Source organism: Pinus tabuliformis, chromosome X, assembly GCF_031772625.1.
Source record: "Pinus tabuliformis cultivar Carrire ecotype Pingquan chromosome X, CPIR1, whole genome shotgun sequence".
Lineage (NCBI taxonomy): Eukaryota > Viridiplantae > Streptophyta > Pinopsida > Pinales > Pinaceae > Pinus > Pinus tabuliformis.
This window is the reverse complement of record NC_142308.1, coordinates 304,382,009-304,403,141: the sequence shown is the minus strand read 5'-3', so window position 1 is coordinate 304,403,141 and position 21,133 is coordinate 304,382,009. Positions and strand designations below refer to the sequence as shown.

Genomic DNA, 21,133 nt, shown 5'->3' with positions numbered 1-21,133 from the left:
GATGATATCCTGAATGAAGATACAACCTGGTGAAGTAAATTGCTCCATGCAATTCATCCAGTAATTCATCAATGACAGGAATGGGAAACTTATCTTTAATAGTGAGCTTGTTGAACTCTCTATAATCTAGACACATGCGCCATGATCCATCCTTTTTGTGCACCAATACGATTGGAGCAGAGAAAGAAATTTCACTGGGTTGAATTATACCAGCCTCTAGCATTTCTGCAACCATACGTTCAATTTCACTCTTTTGGGCATATGGATATCTGTATCGCCTGATGTTTGGAGGAACACTTCCTGGAATTAGATGAATAGTATGATCATGATCACGAATAGGTGGGAGACCTTTAGGAGTCTCAAATACCTTGGAATGATTGTCCAAGACTTTTTGGAGATCTGGAGAAATGGATGATTCTGATGTGTAAACATCTAGCGAACATAATTGAGAAATTACACCTCTTTGTTCATTTTTTAGAAGCTTTGTGATACCATTAGAGCTGATTATCTTTCCTGGATTCCCTATAATACCCCTTAGTTCAACTTCCTTTCCTTCGACATAATATTTCATGAAAAGTTCTTGAAAATTAAAAGCTATTGTACCCAATGATTATAGTCATTGGACTCCTAGTACAACATCAACACTTCTCATTGGAATGGAAAGAATTGGGCTAGTCAATACATATTCTCCCATGGATAGCTTGATATTATGTCACTTTCCAGAGCAATTTATCGTTCCTCCATTTGCAATCATCACTTGACACTTTGGTGTTGGATATAGGAAGCAATTCAATTCTTTTGCTACCTTACAATGACTAAAATTGTCGGTACTTCTTGAATCAATCAACACTATTACCTTTTTCTTCTTGATTTGTCCTTCTATCTTGATGGTTTGAGGAGTGGTAATTCCAGCCAATGCTTTACAAGATATGGTCGGATTCATTTCTTCTTTATCTAGGCTTTCTTCCTCGAGTATATCCTCTTCCTTTGGCCTTTCATGCTCCTTTTCTTCTTCCTCTTCATAATCTATGTAGAATAATTTCTTCTCAGGACACTTATGACCTTTATTGTATTTGCTATCATAACTATAACAAAGCCCTTTTGCTCTTTTTTCTTCCAATTATTGTAGTGTCAACCTTATAGGTTGTGGAAGGCTAGGGTTGACAACATTTCTATCTTTATAGTTATGACTGGTATGCTTCCTCGTTGCCATAATTTTGCTTTCCATTTTTTTTGCTAACCTGAATGCCTTCTCTAATGAATCAAGTTCTCAAAGGCGAACATCATGTTGGATATCATCCTTTAAAGTCCCTATGAACACATCAATCATATGCTCATCTGGAATATTTTTTACCCTTATGTTCAATTTTTGGAACTCCTCAATATGCTCCATTATTGAACCCTTTTGTTTGAGACTTTTCAATTGGCTAAAAAAAGTGTTGCTTTTTGCATCCTCATAATGTGCTGTCAATTCTTTCGTAAAAATTGCCCAAGTGATGATTTGTTTACGAGAGCAAAGTCATTGATACCATACAAACTGATTTGGTTCCAAATATAAAGTTGCAATATGTACTTTTTGTGTGTTTTGCACATTATTGAGATTGAAAAATTGCTCCATTTGTAATATCCATGTTGCGGGATCCTTGCCATCAAACTTCCTCATATCGATTTTTAGAATATGGTGGGTCTTCGATCTAACATTAGAGTCTATGAAATCGTGATTAACATTTCTTTTGTTCTCATCATGAGTTTCCTTTACTACCCTTTCACCATTAGTAAGCATTTCTTGTAGAAATTTTGTTAAATCTGTCTTCAAATTTTCCATGCCTGTCTTCAAATCTTCCATGTTTGTCTTCAAATCTATCTTCAAATCATCCATCTTAGCTTCCACATCAATCATCTTAGCTTCTATGCCTTTCTTTAAACAGTCCATCTTAGCTTCTATGCCTTTCTTTAAACCATCCATCTTAGTTTCTACATCTTTCTTTAAACCATCCATCTTAGATTATTTTCCTTTTTGTGCAAGTGACAGTTGTTGCACTTGGTCTTGTAATTTTGATATATCATATTGCATTTCTTCCTCTTCTTCATGAGTCATGCTAGAGCTTTCAGGTTGCTTATTGGGTGTTTTCATTTTCTTACCTCGAGGCATCAATTATTGATAATAATACTTTACTATGCCCTTTTAATTCCTTCAAACTGATTTTTCAAACCAAGCTTAAGCAAAAATTTAGAAAGGAATACACACCTTTTTTCACTTTGTAGGAGCTTGATATCGAATCTGATGTATCTCTCTGATTTCGGATCATTTAGTTATGAAATTGTGACCTGTAGTATCCCTTTGCGTCCTCTTTCCAATGCCACCATTCTGATCCAAATTGGATTCTCCAAGAAAGAGTTATGCACAATCTCCCAAGATGACCTGATTATAGGCCTTTCCAGAAGAGCGAACTTGCATGAAGTGCCACGAGTCATTGTTTCGATCTTTGGCTCTAAAAAATATATACAAGAAACTAAAATTCATCCTCTCTCTGCACGTTCTTACAAAATTTCAATCTGATGCTCAGAGAGAAGGTTATGATGATTTTCCCCAGGTCACTTGTTTGGAATGTAATTTAGGATTTTGCAAAAGGACGAATTTCCTCGGATCATATCTCCGCAAATATAGCACGGAAAGCTCTGAAATTTGTACCCGCGATTCAAAGTGATATATTTTCAAATGGGTTTTTTGTTTAGCTTCTGAAACATTTCAGAAAAAAACTTATAGTGAAAATGCCACAATGACTTGTTTGGAGCAGCGAAACCCTAGAATCCAAAGCTCTGATACCAAATGTTATGAAAGCAGCTCAAGAAAAGATAGAAAAATTAAATCCACACCTTAGAATTTAGCCTCTTCGAGGGGGAAACCTCATTTACATTACATAAATGAACAATTCTTCGATGATTAAAATGACAAAACCTCCTTTATATATATAGGAGTGTATGGAGTCACAATATAACCCAGCTGACCTAATAATAATAATATAAAGCCACAAAAATAACAGTAGAGGGGTTCTATGGGGCACAGTAATAAAAATATGGGGACAATAGGGGATCAACAATATTAATAAGGGGTGCAACTACAATAGTAATAGGGTAATCACTAGTATTATAAGGACCTAACAGTTCATCGTTGCATGGATGCGATGAGCCTTCCCAAAATCCCCCATCATAGTTGAATTCTTAGTTGAGTTGGTATTACTTGTCTTTTGAGGGCAACCCCTCTCGTAGTGAGGACCTCCACAAATCCAACACCCCCTCTTAGGGGCTTGGCTCCTACAACCAACTGCACTAGAAGTTGGCCTGGAACTCTGCAGAAGAGCTAGACTATTGGGATCGGTGTTGAGGTGGTCTAACTTGGTGCTGTCACAAAGGCTTGTATTGTTGTGGTTGACGAGTTTGTTGAGGTACTCTGTGCATATACTGAGCTCCTATATGGTGTTCTTTGATTTCATGCTGACCACTTTTGATGATTGAGAACATGGCTCCCATGCAAATTTCGACGTTCCATATTGTTTCTACTTGGTACTCCTGATCTTGTGAGCCTTGTTGACTTATCAGGTACACTTCTCATGATCTCCTTCTCTGCAATGATTGCCCACTGAACTGCCTCGTGCAAGGTCCAAGTCATTAAGATTGTAACTTTGGCCTGAATGTTAACCTTTAATCCATACAGAAATTTGTTCACCTTGAGCTTTTCTGTGTTTAAGTGAAGGGAATAATGGAGTAATTCCATGAAATTAACCTCATACTCTAGTAGTGAGCAACTCCCTTGCATTAATGCATTGAATTCATTTAGTTTCCTCTCAAGGAACTGCTCTGATAGGTAATGTTCTCTAAATTTTTCTTCAAATAGTTCCCAAGTTACTTCTGATATATCCATCCCCAATTGGATTAATAATGTCTTCCACCAATGTTGTGTGTTCCTATTTAGCTGGAATATACCCATATTGGCCTTCATATTTGAGGTGTAATATCTCAGGGTAAATCATATAACCATGTTTTCTAATCATGCCTTTGCAGATTGACCATCTGTGAACTTCCAAAAATCTAGAAATTTTACATTTTCCAAATCTCGACATACATCATTTCTTGTAGTGTTTTGGGGTACTTCGTTTTGTATGATAGGTCCTCCATGTGCCCATTCCAAATGGTTGTTTAATGCTTCACAGATGTGTTGGAATTATCTCATTAAGTTCAACACTTCTCCAGCTAGTATCTGTTCTGGTGTTGCGATGTTTTCCCCATCATTGGGTGGGGAGGTAGGAGTCGGTTGTTGTGGTGGTGCCATGTTGCACCATTTAGTTGCTCCACTTCTTCTTGTACATCTTATAACCATGGTTTACCAATGAATCCTGCCACAATTTAACACAATTCTTTTCTTATAAGATAAAATAAATAAATAAACATTAGATGAAATCATAACCAACCTGAGTGGTTTATAATTTACTGTTCTGTTTATATACTTCCAAAGGAACAATTTATGCATTTATAAGTTCTTGATTATATAATTCACCTATCAGTTTCAAACATTCCTATAAGATTTAATCAAGAGAATATCAACCTCCATAAATTTTAAATTTTAACATTTAGTTTGCATATTAAACTTGTAGTTTTAAATTTTTTATTTTTTATCATATAGAAATGATAAGTGATTAAAATTAATCTTTAAATTTGACAATATGCAAGCCCATGAAAACATATGAAGGTTTCAACTTCCTCCATATTTTCATATGTAAGAATGGAATTTCATGCTTGTTTGCGAATGCGGTTTCCATACATGCTTAAAAAAAACCAAAGGTTCAATAACTATAAACATACTTATGAATGCATTTCTAGACTTATTTGACTTAAATGAAAAGATAATATTCAATTTTGTCTCCTTTTTTTTTGTAAGATGAGAATGAAATTCCAATCCTATTTCAAGATTGAAAGGGAAAGTCTCTTTTCAAGGTTGGAAGTTCATTTTTGGCACATTTTTCAAAATTAAAACATATCATTTGATTCATACTATGAAATTCATTTCTACCCCTCATTCAATTGCACGTAAATTTAGACTATGAACTTTCCTTATTTTTTTTTAGAACCTTTTGTTTCTTGGTTCTTATTCGGTTTCTCATTTTTCATGCTTGATTGGCCTCAAACAAAGGTAAAGGTGATAGAGCACCAGTAACCACTTAGTAGAAATCAATACTACCTAGAGCTACAAAACGTTTTTCAAACAATATTCAGCTGCACAATTATATTATAGAAACTTGGCAAACCTTACATCCTATTAATTTAATTTATTTTTATACACTGAAAATTACAATCTAATTCAACTAAATACAAAGGTGGTTTTGTTTATTCTACTTGCTACAAAACGATGAGAACACAATATTTCGGCGGAATGCTCGTACGCCTTACATTGGATTTCAAGAGGGTGTGTTTTTTTTTTAGAAGCATTTAATTTTATTTGGTCATTTTTGTTATCACTCCTCCAGATCTCCAAGGCTAAGGAAGAGTCATGCTGAGGTAACCACATACCAACCTTTTGACTTGGTATCTAGCCCTACCAAAAACGGAGAGGGCTCTCTCCACAAAATCACAGCCAAGAGCATTGGATGAATTAGGGTTTGAGGCTAGTTATGATGTGCATAAGGGTTTGGTTGTTTGAAATTGGGTTGCTAGATGAGGACTATTGTCAGCGCCAATAAGGGTATCATTTCAGACATCTGATGGAGCAAGGTAGGTAAACACTCAAATCCTTTATGGTTCTTGAGTGGGATGGGTCAAAATGGTGAGGTGCTAGAAAGAGGAAGACAATCATGTATTCTTTCTAAACTGAAGAAACTAGACAAATTATGAAGATTTCCCCAAAACAGAGCATGTAAGATGTATTTTTCTCATCAACTTGAAAATCAACATAGCATAGAAGTGAAATGAAACATGAGAGCACAAAACATTCAAACATATGCAACATAAGAAGAAACTATGTCAAAATGCCATACCACAGGTATTCCATCAAGATCGCTGCAACTCATTCATTAAATTTCTGTCAAACACTAATTACACTAGTGTCTCTGATCAATACCACAACATCGAGCTTGTGAAATGAGTCAAGAAATGGTAGATATATCCATCAAACAACTTCTCCCATCCTCAGGGGTCGAATCTGTGAGCTGAGGAGCTATTCCACCAAAATATGAATTGAAACCTAGAGTGTAGGGAGGTCAAACTAACTCCTCCATTACTTTTTGGAAACTGATTCATTACATAACAAAAAGAGTCTTCACCTAATGTATTTACCCTAGGTAACTCTAAAAGAAATAATTACATTTGTTTTGACCAATTACATCAGTGAAACCTCATAAAATTCCTTCAGTAACTAAGAAAGTGTGAAAAAGTAGCAAAGTATTAGTTTATGGTCCTATGCATAATGCTAGTGGTCTATGCACAATGCCTTTGGTTTGTGCGCAGTGCCATTTTTTAGCTGAGTTTTGAAGGGGTTCCTGATGTCCAAATTGCGCTTAGGATAGCTCATTGGAAAGCTTGGCCTATCTAGTTTCCAAAAATGTAACTTCTTCCAAAAATGATAATATTTCACCCTCCAAAAAGTCAATCTCCCTAGAATACTCCTGTGCGCAGCGCGTCGCTGAAAAAGAGGGCAGAAATGTGATTTTTGAGTTTTTTTTTGTCATTTCTCCCTGTCAGATTGCCCAAAGTTGGTGTGCTAATAGTCAAAATTGCATGTTTACTTCCTTATGAATCCAATTTTGGTCTTGGTTTGGAATTTGGAGGCCTCTAGAAGGTGCGCAGTTCCTGGGGTGTTGCGCATAGGACAATGAAACTATGTAAGCTGTCAAAGTTCGCACAAAAACCCAAAAATTTTAAAAAATTCCCAGAAACTTGTCAGAATTGATACATGAACTGCTGATGAAGTATGTCAAGCATGAGAAGAGGCCTTATCAAGGATATCAAGTTGTATCTTCTCCTCTTGCATATTTAGGGTTTCAGGCTTTTACTTCACTTTCTTGAGTTTTGACCTTGCTATTTGGTTTCTTCGACAATAGTACTTTGCCATCCTCCTCTGTATGTCATTTTATTTCTTTGATTTGTTCAAGAGCTTCTCAAGATATTTGTTAACTCTCTCAAAACAATATTCCTGGTCCTCATTGATCATGATGGAAAACTGCTCATTCAAAGTGAGCTCATTGGCAAGTTCAACCTCTTTTTGCCTCTCTAGTTCTAGAGCTCTTTCCAGCCCTCTAGTCTTGGGCCTCTTTCGTGGCATTTGGTATTATTCCACTTGTCTATTCTCCTCTTCTTGTGTATCCTTCTCTTCAACATATTCTTTGTTTTCCTACATAGTGTTTGGTTAAGAAACCCTAGGGATAAGGCAGGTGGGAATGAGAAATGGAAATATGTCTAGGGAATAAAGATAGGGCTATAAAAATATGAGGAGATGAAGGAAGGGATTATGGAGCTATGGGAGGTGATAGGAGGTTAAAATTTCAAGTGAGTTGGGAATGATAATTAAATTACAAGTTTATGGTAGAGGCTTCATAGGAATTTTGGAAACCTAGGTCTTAGGGTTTCATGGGAAAAGGTTTTAGGGACTAGGAAATGATAGTGTAGGGGTAGGGATGGGTTTAATAGTGACGTAGGAAGGTGTTGTAGGATCTATGGGCAGAAAATTTGGGATAGGTATGGATTAATTGTGATGTAGGAAGGTGTTGTAGGGTCTATGGGCAGAAAATATAGGATAGGGATGGATTTAATAGTGATGTAGGAAGGTGTTGTTTGATCACTATGACACTTGTTGACATTATGCAATGGAAATGGTGTTTTATTGGACCTTGAAAACACTACAACCTAATGGTAACCTTGATTGACCAACATTTATGGGCTCATGACTAATACAATGAAATTATGACTTTGACCTTGTGATTGATGTATATTTAGCAAGGTATGACAATGTGCCAACAAGTAATGAAATTTAAGGGAGAGATGTTTTTGGACTAGGGCTACCATTGGTGAGTAAATTTTTGAATGATGGCCTAATGGAATTACAAAAATTTCTGAGTTGGACCCTAATATGATATGAAAATAGGATTTCTAATCATTGATGATGGGATGCAAATTCTGACACTAACAAGTTTTACTTGCATTACTATACAATTTGCAAGATTTTGTATTTTTGTTCTCTTTATTGTCTGAAAAATTGTGAAGATTTCTTTAGGAGTTATAATTAGAAGTCACTCCAGGGAAACTTGAGCCTAATACTTGTTTCTTCTTTGAAGATGCACTTTCTTTTGTTTTTATGGCCAATTTTAATTGAAAGATGTCAAATCTTGCAAGATTTTGTAATTTTATTCATTTTAATGGCTTAGAACATTGCATAGTCCTCGAGGAACTTGAATTCAAATTTGTTCTAGGAAAATGAATATGGGAACTCTTTCTTTTTTAAAAAACAAATAACAAATATGGTGCAAGTGGATTATATGTGTCAATTGATGTGGGTTATCCAAAAGAAGATCTAATGCTACTTAGAAATTTTCTAGGCCACTCATTCTTGCACTTCGAGTTCGACATCAGTTCAAGAAACCCTTAATCTTGAATATCTAATATCACTACTAGGTTTGATGGAAGCATAGGATTGAAGAGTTGGGTCAGCGAGAACTGTTGAAATGTCTTCATATTTCATTGCATACTAGTGGAAATTTGGATCCAAACTCAACAACCAATAGTTTCTGAACGATTCCAATCAACTTTTGAATGAAAATTGATATGAATGCCACTAATCCGAGATCTAGTAATGGGACTTCAAAATCTTTGATGTGGGGAATAATATAAACATGTGGGTATTGTAAAAACTACCTAGTTTTGATGCCTGAGGGCTGTGTTTCAAACCCTGGTCATTCCTCTGGCTCAATGTTGGTCCTACAATGCAAATCTTTAATACAAAAAATATTTAATCCAACGCTCCTCAAGCTGATGCTTATGCTAATTCCCCACACTAGAGGCTTCCTCAGGCTCGATATTCACAAAGATGACACAACTATCTATCGAGTTCCAATGTCACTACTCCTTACCATGCTTCATGTGAATGGTTGAGCTCCAAAAACTTCGTTTACAAATCTGGAGAGTGAATCTAGAAATTTTATACATTTGTTAATTGATATCAGGTTCATATACACAACACATTGGCAAAATCGATACAGGCCACTAACTTGGCTTTACGTAGGGTGGATTAACGATGCTTTCTCCCCTTATTAGCATCCCTTGTGAATTTTCGAATCAATTTGTTTGTAGCATCATGAAGGCATAGACCAACTGTTGTAATGCCTGGAATGTCAACATCACTGAGTATTGTTTATATTAAACTATAAATTAAAATGGAGAAATTCTAGGGGCTCAGACTCGAGAGCCGTCATTTTGTTGAACGACGTGTTTGGATTCATTTGAGAAACATGTGTTGCAATGAACGAAATGTTGACGTGAGTGATTGTTTATATGGAAAATGAAAAACGATTAAAGAAAATGGGAAGATTGACGGTGACTCGGATTCCTCGTTTTGAGACTCTGTCTACTTACAGTTGCAAGGAAAATGGTACTGGCAGGTACATGGTGGGATCAACTAGACAACAGACAGAGGTTGGGAAAATAGAACCATGCCTACCCCTTTGAATCGAAAAGGTAAGAATTCTAATCCATCTATTAACTACATCAAAGCAGAGGGAGTAGAAGAGGGAGTTGGGGTAGATCGGAAAGGCAGCGCGGACTTGAAAAGTTTGAAAAAATTTGATGGTTCTTATGATGGAGATGGGATCATTTTTTTTTAATAATAATGGTAATGGTGGACTTCCTTCTTTACAAAAAAATGAAGCCAAGTGTTGCAAGAGAGAGCGAGAGCATCGTTGGAGGAGTAACAGGAAGTGAAGCAGGGAATCAATAGAGGAGACTAACGAATATCGTGTAGTAGATATTTAGCAAAACTAGTCATGCATGGGCCCATAGGTCTTAAGGGTTCAACATAGCTCTAATACCAAGTGTAGGGACTAACCCTATACATTTTCTTTTTAAATACTAAAAATACAACCATAAGAAAATAGCATTGGGAATGCAAAAATTATTAATCATTATATAAAACCTTCATGAATTTCACTTTATTGAACATATCATCTAATTTACATGCTATTAATTAAAACCATAATGAATTTATACAAAACAATATTATAACAACATAGGTACCATTCACGAGGAGATATGATTCAAACTTGACTTGCCACTATTTTCCCTCCTTTGTTGTTGGTCGCCTCTAAGTGTGAATGTCGACGTGCTTAATCTAAATGCAATGACCCACAAGTTGACCTCCCAGCCTACTCCTTCGGTATTCTCATTCCCCACAGACCCCCGAGCTGCAATGGGATTGTACAATAAAGGAATGTATTAGCCGATAGAGGAGAGCACTCTTTGGCTCAAGAGTCTCCTTTCTAAAGTTCTCTACCTCACCAAACTCACTATAGCTTGTAGTCACTACTCTTACATAATCTCATCCATCTAACAGTAGGATAAAGAAAAAGTCCTTTCTCCCATGGCCTACCCCTTCTTTTATAGGAGTCCTCATATGTGACACTTGGCTTTTCATGCATAATAAATTATTTTTGATAATCCAATAGTTTTCTTACTCACCCACCATTGTGTCACTTTCTCATCAAGGATTTCCAAAATTATTTACTTAAATTTTAATTTACAAATAATATTTTTCTTCACCTTAACAAGATTCTTATTTCTTCTCCTAGTTATCACTTGATCCCCCTTTTTACTTGTTAAATTGTGCTCATTACTAAAGTCAATTGATAAGTCAAGATTTGATCCCCTACCTACTCCGTAATTTAACTCAAGTTATCTCTTAGATGGATATTCTTATGTTGGTTGTTGCCACATGGAGGTTCTCTAAATTTCTCTGAAATTTAATTTATTAATATTATTTTAATTCACCATCTTCTTCCCTTGATTAGGTTTAACTATTTTAGGATTAATATTTATCCTTACATTTATGTCCCTCTTTCCCCTTTTTACCTAATTAGACTACATTATCTACCTAATATTTTCCAACATGGGTAGGGTAGAGTTTTTAAGGTAAAAAATTTTATTTCTTCGTATGATCGTTTTAACCCAAGTTTTATTCTTGATTTAATTACCTCGGTTTCTAACATCATTTATCCTTGATGTGAATTTACCTAGTTTTCATATTTTGATTATATTTATTAATTTATTTATTTTTAATGATTCAAAGGGCGCCAAGTTTGGTTGTGCCCTTCAAAAACTTCCCTTGAAGTTCCAAGGGTGTCATGCCTAACAATTTATTTGTGATGCCAACAGTGCCAAGTTGGTTGTGCCCTTCAAGAAATTCCCTTGAAGTTCCAAGGGTGCCATGCCACTTACCCTTCAAGCATTTAGTGGCTACGAGGGGAAAGTATAGGTGCAACGACAAATACCACTATCATCTCTTATCTTTCCTGCAATAGTGAGAATAATGGTGTCGGGGATCAAGGAATCCACCTTGACGTGTGCCCCCTGGTAAATCCTCATGAGTGACCCAACTTTGGGATTTTCCCTCATGACATCATGATATTCAAGGAGAAGGTGTTTCAACCTTTCCAGCACAAGTCACGATGGAAGTGCTAGTGGGTGAGATCAGGGACATTGTGCCACCCCTCTCATGCAGTTCCATCCAATTGTACAACCCCATCACCCATATGTGAGACATTCGCCAAGAAACTAATACGTACCTGCAACCACTAACATATCATTAGAATATAGATATAAACATATATAGTAGGTTTCAAAATTGACTTAGAATTTCAAAGATAAAATACTATAAATTTTCATCAAACCAGGTGTCGTTAACTCGTCATATGCAAGTGCCTGTGTTGGTTTCCTGCCATAGTCAATAATCATCAGTAATAAGGTTTCTAAGTTTTAGTCATTTTAATAATAACATCATTAACATCACCTAGTCGTTCGCATCATTGTTCATTGTGAACCAGAAATAATGCAAGTAGGTAACATAGGGGAGATGCTCATCATGGCTATCATCATCATAACATCAATGGAAACATACATATCCATCAAAGCTATCCATATTGTAACATCAATAGAAAACATACCTATCCATCAAAGCTATCATCATCATGATATCAATAGAGAAAATACATATCTTTTACTGCTATCATCATCATAAATCCAATACAAACCAAACATAACCATTTATGCTACAATCATCATAGTATCAATAGAGAACATGCATATCCATTAGTGCTACAATCATCATAATACCAATAGAGAACACACATAACCGTTAATGTTGTCTTCATCATAATATCAATGGAGAACATACGTAAACATCACAACCACTAATATCACAACCACTAATAATAGAGTCATGTGTCTAGATCCTCAACCTTAGGTCCTCAAAAAATAAAGTGTGGGCCTTAGGGATAAATAAATGTTAATGTCATATCACTGTCAATCGATTAGAGAATGGCACTAGAACTTCCTCGCAAGTTTACAATAGAATCATTGGTTAAACGAGAGCCCTTATTTGGTCAATGGTGAAGAAGAAGACCTTTCACACCTACCTCTGTGCACTGGTGTCTCACCGATGGATCGCTACCCCCTGCAATAGTTCACTTCTAGTCCAAGAAACCTTAAGCTCCGAGTTTTGTAATTTTTTTATCAGTAAAATTAAACTACACAGAGTCGAAATTATTCTTCAGCTTATGCTTACAGTGTAGGAACCAGGGCGAGCTTCGTCAGAGGAACCATGAAGATTTCGCTTCGCCCTCGATCAACATTTCCTTTAGCATTCAGGTTAGTATATCATGATTCAATTTACCTGGTCAACCCTATAATATCACATGATTTGTTTCGTTACACTGATACTTTAGTCAATTTAAATCCTATATGGCTTGATTTGTTCGACCTCGACCTTTCTTCGACATATTTCCCCAAGTAATGATTTTTTTTTCCTGTGTTTTCATTTCTATATGCTACACATGTTTGTTCAATACCTGTCTATCAATGTTTGTCTAAGGGTTAAAGGGTTTATATTAAATTTGGTGTTCTTTCCCCTTTTGAACATGCAGGTATAGGTGGCACTAGCTTTCTAATTGGCTAGAAATTGAGCATGACATTGGCTTCCTCATGCTAATTATCAGTTGGTGTTTATCCAAGTTGCTCCTGCCCTTTCATATCCCTCTCATATTAAGAGTTTTTTAGAGTTTGGGTCCTCAATACTGGTTGTTCTACGAGGTTCGCCTTAAAAATGAAGTTCATGTTGAATACTCGTTTGTTTTGGATCTGTTTGAATCAACGCTGGTTCATGAGAAGGCTCCAGAGTTCCATCATAAAAAAATTTCATGGTACATGTTGTCGTAGCATTCAAATCATTTTTACAGTCAAAGTTGTATCGATTAGTTTTTTTTTGTGTGATCTACGACAGGAACTTTTCTATTATATACAGCCAAAATAAAATATGTACAGTCGCTGGTGACTTCAACTCGCCCCAAAGGGAAATTGGGTCTGTTGGTCACCATAAGTCTGAGAATGTTAACTTATAAACTATGCAAATGTCGAAACATGTTTAAAGCATAAACATCACCCTATCAACATACTATTTCTATATTCCTATTAGCTATTACAGTTCAAAGACTTGCCCACAAAACTGATTCTCTTTGGCCTAACTAAGAATTCATTTGAAAACAGAGCATCACAAGTCAATATACCATGAGTTTCAGTTTGATCTCCTCCTCACGCTGCACGATGGTTATCTTTTTCAGCATGATTTGGATTTCCTCTAGTCTGCTGTCCTGCTTCAAAAGCGTGAGCTGGAGGTTTTCCATTTCACTTTTCATGTTCGGGAATCCTTGAACTATCTCCGTCATCTCCTTGGCAACCTGTTCCATGGCTTTTGCTATTAGATGCTTCACAACCAAATAAACATGTAGTTCCTGCTTATACAGCGATAAGCGCCCCCTTGTGTTCCCAGGGTCTAGAATAAGAATGCTCCATTCCTCCATTTCTGGATCTGAGGCCTCCTCCAGAAATTTGTTTTCCAGCTCATCAATAATCCTTCTTATCTCCTCGTTGGTCCCTTCGTTGTACGCTCGTTCTTCTTCCTGAGCTATTTGCTCCGTGGTTCGACGCCCTCTTTTATGTTGATTTAGGGGTGGTGTCTCAGTTTCATAGCGTTCAGCTTGCCACATTCTCCCACAACCCCTGCGCCTTCTGCCCTTACCTCTTCTGGATGATCTTCCTCTGGTGTTACCTCGACTTCCTTGACCAACCTCAAAAGTACCCGTCACCATGCATTCTTCTTTCCCATTCTCCATTTTTCCTTCCCTGTGATTACCTTCTCCTTCCATCAGCTCTTGCTCCATCCTCTTGTTCCTAACCTCTCCTTCCTTGGACAACTGATGTTTTTTATTCTCCTGCAAGCTTTCTTTCTCCTCTATCTACTACTTAACATTCTTTCTCGCGTTCCGAACTTCCTGCTTATTCTTCCCCTGATCCATTCGTTTGCCATCTTCTCCAATTTTTTTGCTTTCCTTCCTTCTTCCCTTTGCCATAGCCTTCAGCCCTCTTCTGAGATGGTAACCAGGGTATCTTTGCAAGATAGCTTCAACCTTCGCCACCTTTCTAATCCTCGGTTTATCAGTTGTATTACCTTCACCAGCTCCTGTTGATTTATTGCCACCTATCCTGTAACCCACCGACTAAGCATCGCAGTTCTTCTCCCCTGCCTTCTCCATTATTCTCTTGGTTCCTTGTCTCGAGTTTCATCCTTTCCTGCATGCCATCGTTGCATCCCTTAATATGATTACCCTGAGACGTGGCTTGTGTTGCCGCCCACTGCCCACCATCATATCTCTGTACAGTTCCCTTTTCCCCACCCCGATCGGGGTAAGTTATATTGGTTAGTTTTACTGTTAATTGCTTCTCGTCTTTATATGCCTGAGGAACTACGAGTCTCATATTTGGTTTTCAATATGATTATCGTGTCGATATATGTATATTTAATTAATGGTTTCCCATAGCGACATTAATTATGGGATCTAAAAATTTACTACTACTTGATAACAGTATGCTTATATCGTGTAATTACTTTTATCCAGTAATATACGAGTCATCTAACTCAAGTATTAGTATTACCGATTCATTTGTGAATTCTCAGGGATAAACTCCTTTCGTGGTTTCTACAGTTCACGCGACCCTTTATTTTTCTGTGAAGGCATTTGATTTATGGTTCAAAGAAGATTAATTGTGTCTCCTATTTCTGCAAGAAATGTGGGTTTCTCCTTGATATGCATTTATTTAAAGATCAGGTTGTACTAAGGTTGTTATTATAGCCATAGTGGATTTGTTTATCTGGTCCAAGAACTTATTTAATACTCTTTCTCTAATGGTTTATGGGTGCTCTCAATGATGCATTTAATTCTCTTATGCATGCCCCATTTTTATATTGTTGAAAAGGAAATTAATACAGGACTGTCTCTTGTTTACCAATTGCTAAATAAAAGTAGACTATGTGAAAGTATTTTTACTTTCTTATATTTGAAATATCACTATTGTAGTCGTTTATCGACTCTTAAAATAATAGATAAGAGCTAGGCATATTTGAGAGTTACACTGTTGGACTACCCTATTAGACTATAGATTTATGCCTTGTCATGCAACGGGGACAATTTCATAGTCCAACCCTCACCTTTCACAAGTGCGACATGCAAGAGGCCTTCTATGGTTTTCTTGCAAAAGACTCACCTATGTTATTTCATCTATTTCCCTTTTTGTTTAATGTGAGAAACCTAGCCACATGCTTGTAAACAAATTTCTACACTATAAGAGATCAATACACAATGTCCTACTTGTTGGAGTTCTGAGATTTCTTCCATGCATTTTCTTTATTGTTTTCCCTAAAAAAATTAGCACTAATCCATCATTAATTAGCTCTTCATAATACAAATAGAATTCCAAGAAATATAAGAAATTAAAGCCAGTAATTACCATATAGTGCATCCATACTAACCAAATATATAACTATATATCCTACTGACTCGTTATAACTCATATACAAATTTAATGCTACTATCATCTAGAACTATCAAGATGGATAACTTTTAACATTAAATTCAACTTAATCAAAAAAATTGAAAGTAAACAATATACATACTAACAACAATTTAAATCACAATAAGTACAATAACCTTGACCCAAGAATTCAATTTTGGAAAATATGTGGCTTGCAACACCCATCCTCCTAACCATGAATCACCTCTGATTCCCCCTAAGCTATGATGGACTTGCCAGACTTCAATAACATCTACTAATCCTTGGTAATGTGTATTTAATATTACCTTCTTTTTAGATTTTTCCTTGGCAGCGTCCCGCCATTAGAGAATTTGCATCCACTTAGCCTAGGCTTTTAGTTTTTAGTCTTTTCCTTTTTCCTAAAAGAAACTACATTATTGCTTACAGTGCCTTTCTCAGTCTTTATGTCCCACCGAATATGAATATTTTAATTTAGGAAATTTATCCTGAATCTGATTCCTTTTAGATTGTGACAAACATAATTTACTATGGTGTCTGCCAATATGATTTTCTAGCAACTTAGAACAACAATAATTTTGTTTATTTGTTTTTATTTGTTTATTTGTTTTTAATTTAATTCGTTTTTCCACAATGAGTCCATACATCTTAATGCATAGTCAAAACACTAGTAATAGTAAACCAACAAACATAATTGTTTTAATCGTAACAGGGGTATTACATGCGAGCTTGGCCCAAAATAACTTAGTAACAAAGTTTAAATTGATATTAATGTGAATCAAAGGGGGTGGAATAGGGATGATTTCTTGGGGAGGTGAGAGCACTTTGAGGAGATTATGGTATAGTATGTCAATATTTGATTCCATTGACTTCCTTTGATCCACTTCTAGAAGGAAAGATAAATGAGCTCGGCGATCTGTCATTGAGTTTTAGTTTTTGAGCACATGGAAGAGAGACTTTGAATATAGGAGATCCAAAGCACAATTTATTCTTTCGAGGAGGTGATTGAGGAGATTCTCTTTTTGATAGGAGCCATTGTTTAGATGTTGTATTATAATCATATAATCTCCTAACATTATTAGCTTAGAAATTCTCATGTCATGAGGAGAGTTAGACCCCAATAAAAGACCAAACATTTCCACTTGATTGTTGGTTTTCCTACCTAGCCCATAAAATTAATTGGCAACAATTTTTATTTTAAAATTATAAATGACTCCTCCCCTCTTGCTGCCCCGCAATTTAACTATAAATTAATTATTATTTTGTTCTATGATTTAGTAAAAGAAAAATCAAGTAACTAAATCATATATCGTAAGTTAACATTAACAATTGCAAAATGTGAATCTATATAATTAATTTTTAATTATAAATAAACATAATATTTTATTATAATATTGAAATAATTTATTTTGCATCCAACATGATCCACACATTTTCATAAACATTTAAAAATATTTTTTCCCCTAATGTTAAAAGACAACACCAAAATACATGTCGATTTTTTCTTTTTTAAATGAAATCCTTAAAAATCTACATCTTGTGCTAGGGTTAGAGGCTACATATGATTTTTATTGCCAACAAATATATGTAAGTCCTTTTTTATTTCATTTATTGGATCCTAAAATATTTTGTATAAAATATCATTCAACTAAATATAATTTATTGTCTCCCATGATAATTTAAAAAACATGATAGTTTTCCCTTGCTGGTCCTAAAGACAACATTAGCACCATTCCAAAGTAGATATGGTGGAGAGTAGATATTCTTTTCCACCATATACATATGGTTCTGAACACATTTATGTATGAAAAACACCATTTGAGGCAGACATGGTCACGTACAACCAAATTTTGTTCGTTTTTCTTTATTGGGCCTTAGAGTGATGATACTTCAAAACAACCATTGTTTGCTTTTACTAGTGCCCAAACACACATGTAAAGCATCAGTCAAAGGAAATATACTTAATTACACTGAAAGGAGTTTTCACTATGGGGTTGTGGTCGCCAAACACTATTGACCCCAACCAATCAGCGAGTCTTATTTTCGTCATCCTTGCTCCAATCGATTTACAACATGTGGAACAATCCTTGGAGCTATAGGAGTTTCTAGTTGAAGATCTCTTAGCGAAAAAGATTTGATCCCCTCACATTTTTTTAGTTAAGCTGAGATATTCAATTCATTAGCGCAACACGCCCGGGACAACGACATCCATGACGACACCCAACCAAAGTTGGAGGCAAGAATATAACTCGCAATCTCCACAGAGTATATATGTTGACAACTTCTATGCATCACGGGATGTTTGATCTCGATTTGAAGCTTAGAATCAACTGCAAGCTAGCATTGTGGAATTTGGTGAGAATTCCCCCAATTCCGAGATTGTTTATCTCAGTGGCCAGTTTGATGGAAAAATTTCTCTGCTAAAAGTTCTACTGGGCTTCAAATTCAATTTTAGAGAAGTTGAAATGGGAACGTGAAGGTTGTTGATGCTACAAATGGTGCACGACCCTTCTGTTGTAGAACCCCACTACCAGTTTCATGATGATGATTTTGATTACTATGAAGCTCCAATTGCATTACCTTATGCTTTTGTTGATTCCATCAGAAGAAGAACATACGAGAACTTGAGGAAAATTCTGTAGAAAATCTGAGATGCAGTCTTTGTGAAGCCTATTGTGATGCGGCAAGAGTATACCTACTCCCCAAATTTGATAATTATTGACCCCTGGAAGAAGGGTGAACCAAAAAGTACACCAGATGATATTTTATCTATCATAAAGGCATTGACAGGACCCACCCACTGTTTTCTTCCATTCCTTCAACAGAGTAGTGTGGAGTGATGCTCTTCACTTTCGTTGGACACAATTCATGCAGCTGATCCTACTTTGAGGCATACCATTGTTGTTGTTTTTTAATTTTAACTTGCAATTGAGTGCACAAGAATTTAAGACTCTTATGATTGTGAGAGAAGCACTGTTGCTGGGGTTGGAGGCTATATTTATTTTCATGCTTCTTTGAGGCGGGCCTATGACCATTTCATTCAAAATTTGACAAATAAATGAAATGATCTTGTAAGGCATCATTTCGACTCAGTGGCAAGTCATTATCAGGTTTATAGACCAGAATACAACATGGGAAATGAATTTTTTGGCTTTGGAGCATCAACAACAAGATATAGGTTCAATCATCTCCTCCAATGTTTATGGACCTTTCTGAAGATCTAGGATGTCCCCAAGAAGAGGGATTGGATGAGGGACATGAGAATGTTGCTCCACCAGGGCACCTGCAAGAAACAACAAACAAAGGGTCTGATTTAAGAGATCCACTTAGAGAAAGTTAAATGATTGTCACTTAGACACCTTCACCAAATCAACCAAGTAGTGAGATTGGTGTATAAAAGAAAAATGAATATGGAATTTCTAGTGGGCATATTGGAGCTCAACTAGGAGGGTGGAAGAGGAAAATTCCATTGGATCTAATTCTCATGTAGGTCAAAATAGGGAGCCTAAATATTCCAACTTGAATGTGTTATTTTGGAACAACAACTCATCATCAACATACACTGAAGTTTGTTCTTTAGCTACCCAACATTTTTGGAGTATTCGTGAAGCCCCCATAGAACATGTGTGCCATCCGCTCTGAACACCAGGTTCTTGACTCCTTGTTGAGACAACCTAATAGTGGAACTGTGAGTGAAGCTATTTAATATGACTAATGAAACATTTATGGATATGTTTGTTACACCTGATGCTGTGGACCTTGTTAGGAATGAATGCCAAGTCATGCAAAAGCATCTAAAGACTTTATAATCTTTCTTGAATGAATTTAGGAATCTTTCTCGTGCACTTTGAGTTAGAAGGTTCTTGGAACTTGGGATTGAGAAAGGGAAGACACACTGTTCAAATAAACAATAGGTGGAATTTTCCCAGAATCACTAACACTAGTTTTTTGTAATGATCTTAACATTTGGAATGCTAACTCGAATTCTATACAGGGTATAAAAGTCATGTAAGGTTCTAGAGTGAGTTAGACCCAACACAGACATGCAGTTACATTTCAGAAGTTCTGGACGCTGAAGTAAAACAACCTTTGTTCAAGATAATACATGTTCTATGTAGTTTGATTTCAATGGTTCACTAAATGTAGAACATAATATCTCATGTTTCTTTTCATGGAATTGATATCTTCTTTTATGAAATTTATAATGTGCTATTTTTCCTACCAACCTATCAGTGTGTTGTATGTTCATGTGGTCTTAGTATATTATCAAATTTTAATCTCTCAGATACATGTATCATGTATGCTTTGCCATGAAACATATTTTACATAATTTAAATATAGACAATATGATCTTTGCAACAATGATTGCCAATCTGCCAGAGGTAGAAAATACTAGAGTCATATGCCTCTTCCACGAGTGAAGTCAAATCTATCATAGGCAACCTTGTATCTCTAAGAGAAAAACTCGAGATCTCACAGGATTTTGATTGATTTTCCCTCACCTATCAATGTTAAATTATGTTGATATTTAAGAGAAATGTAATTTTTAATCATTCTTCTTTCATTTGTATGCAAGTATCATAATCTTGTGAGCCTTGAGGAGGAGATCATGAGCTGAAATTTGATCTCCTAAAACTTTATTTTCTCTAGTCCTAATACTGTATCTTACCATAGTAGTTGCGAATAGAGCTTGTATCTATATTTCTATGAAAGAGCATGTTAGTAGTGATGTGCCTCTTTTACAGTGACTTTATACCATCTCATACATAATTTATGATGCAAATTCATCATGGTTTTGATTCAAAATCATGAAGCCTTTAACAAAATCCATCCGGAGATGTTGTTGTGCATGGCATTCATGTGAAGACACCTTAGTACATTGCAATCTATTTAAATGAATACCTGATGTTTTACCTTGCTTAACGTTAGTTAACCTATAGAATAAAAATTTATAGAGATAATTAATCACCATGGTGGGATTTTAACCATCTTATACAAAATA

At 35.9% G+C, this 21,133-nt stretch overlaps 1 pseudogene; it reads left to right on the top strand.

The window, feature by feature from the left end:
• Positions 1-18,341: 18,341 nt before the first annotated feature.
• LOC149139633 (dynamin-related protein 5A-like) lies at positions 18,342-19,982 on the top strand (annotated as a pseudogene).
• The last annotated feature ends 1,151 nt before the right edge of the window (positions 19,983-21,133 follow it).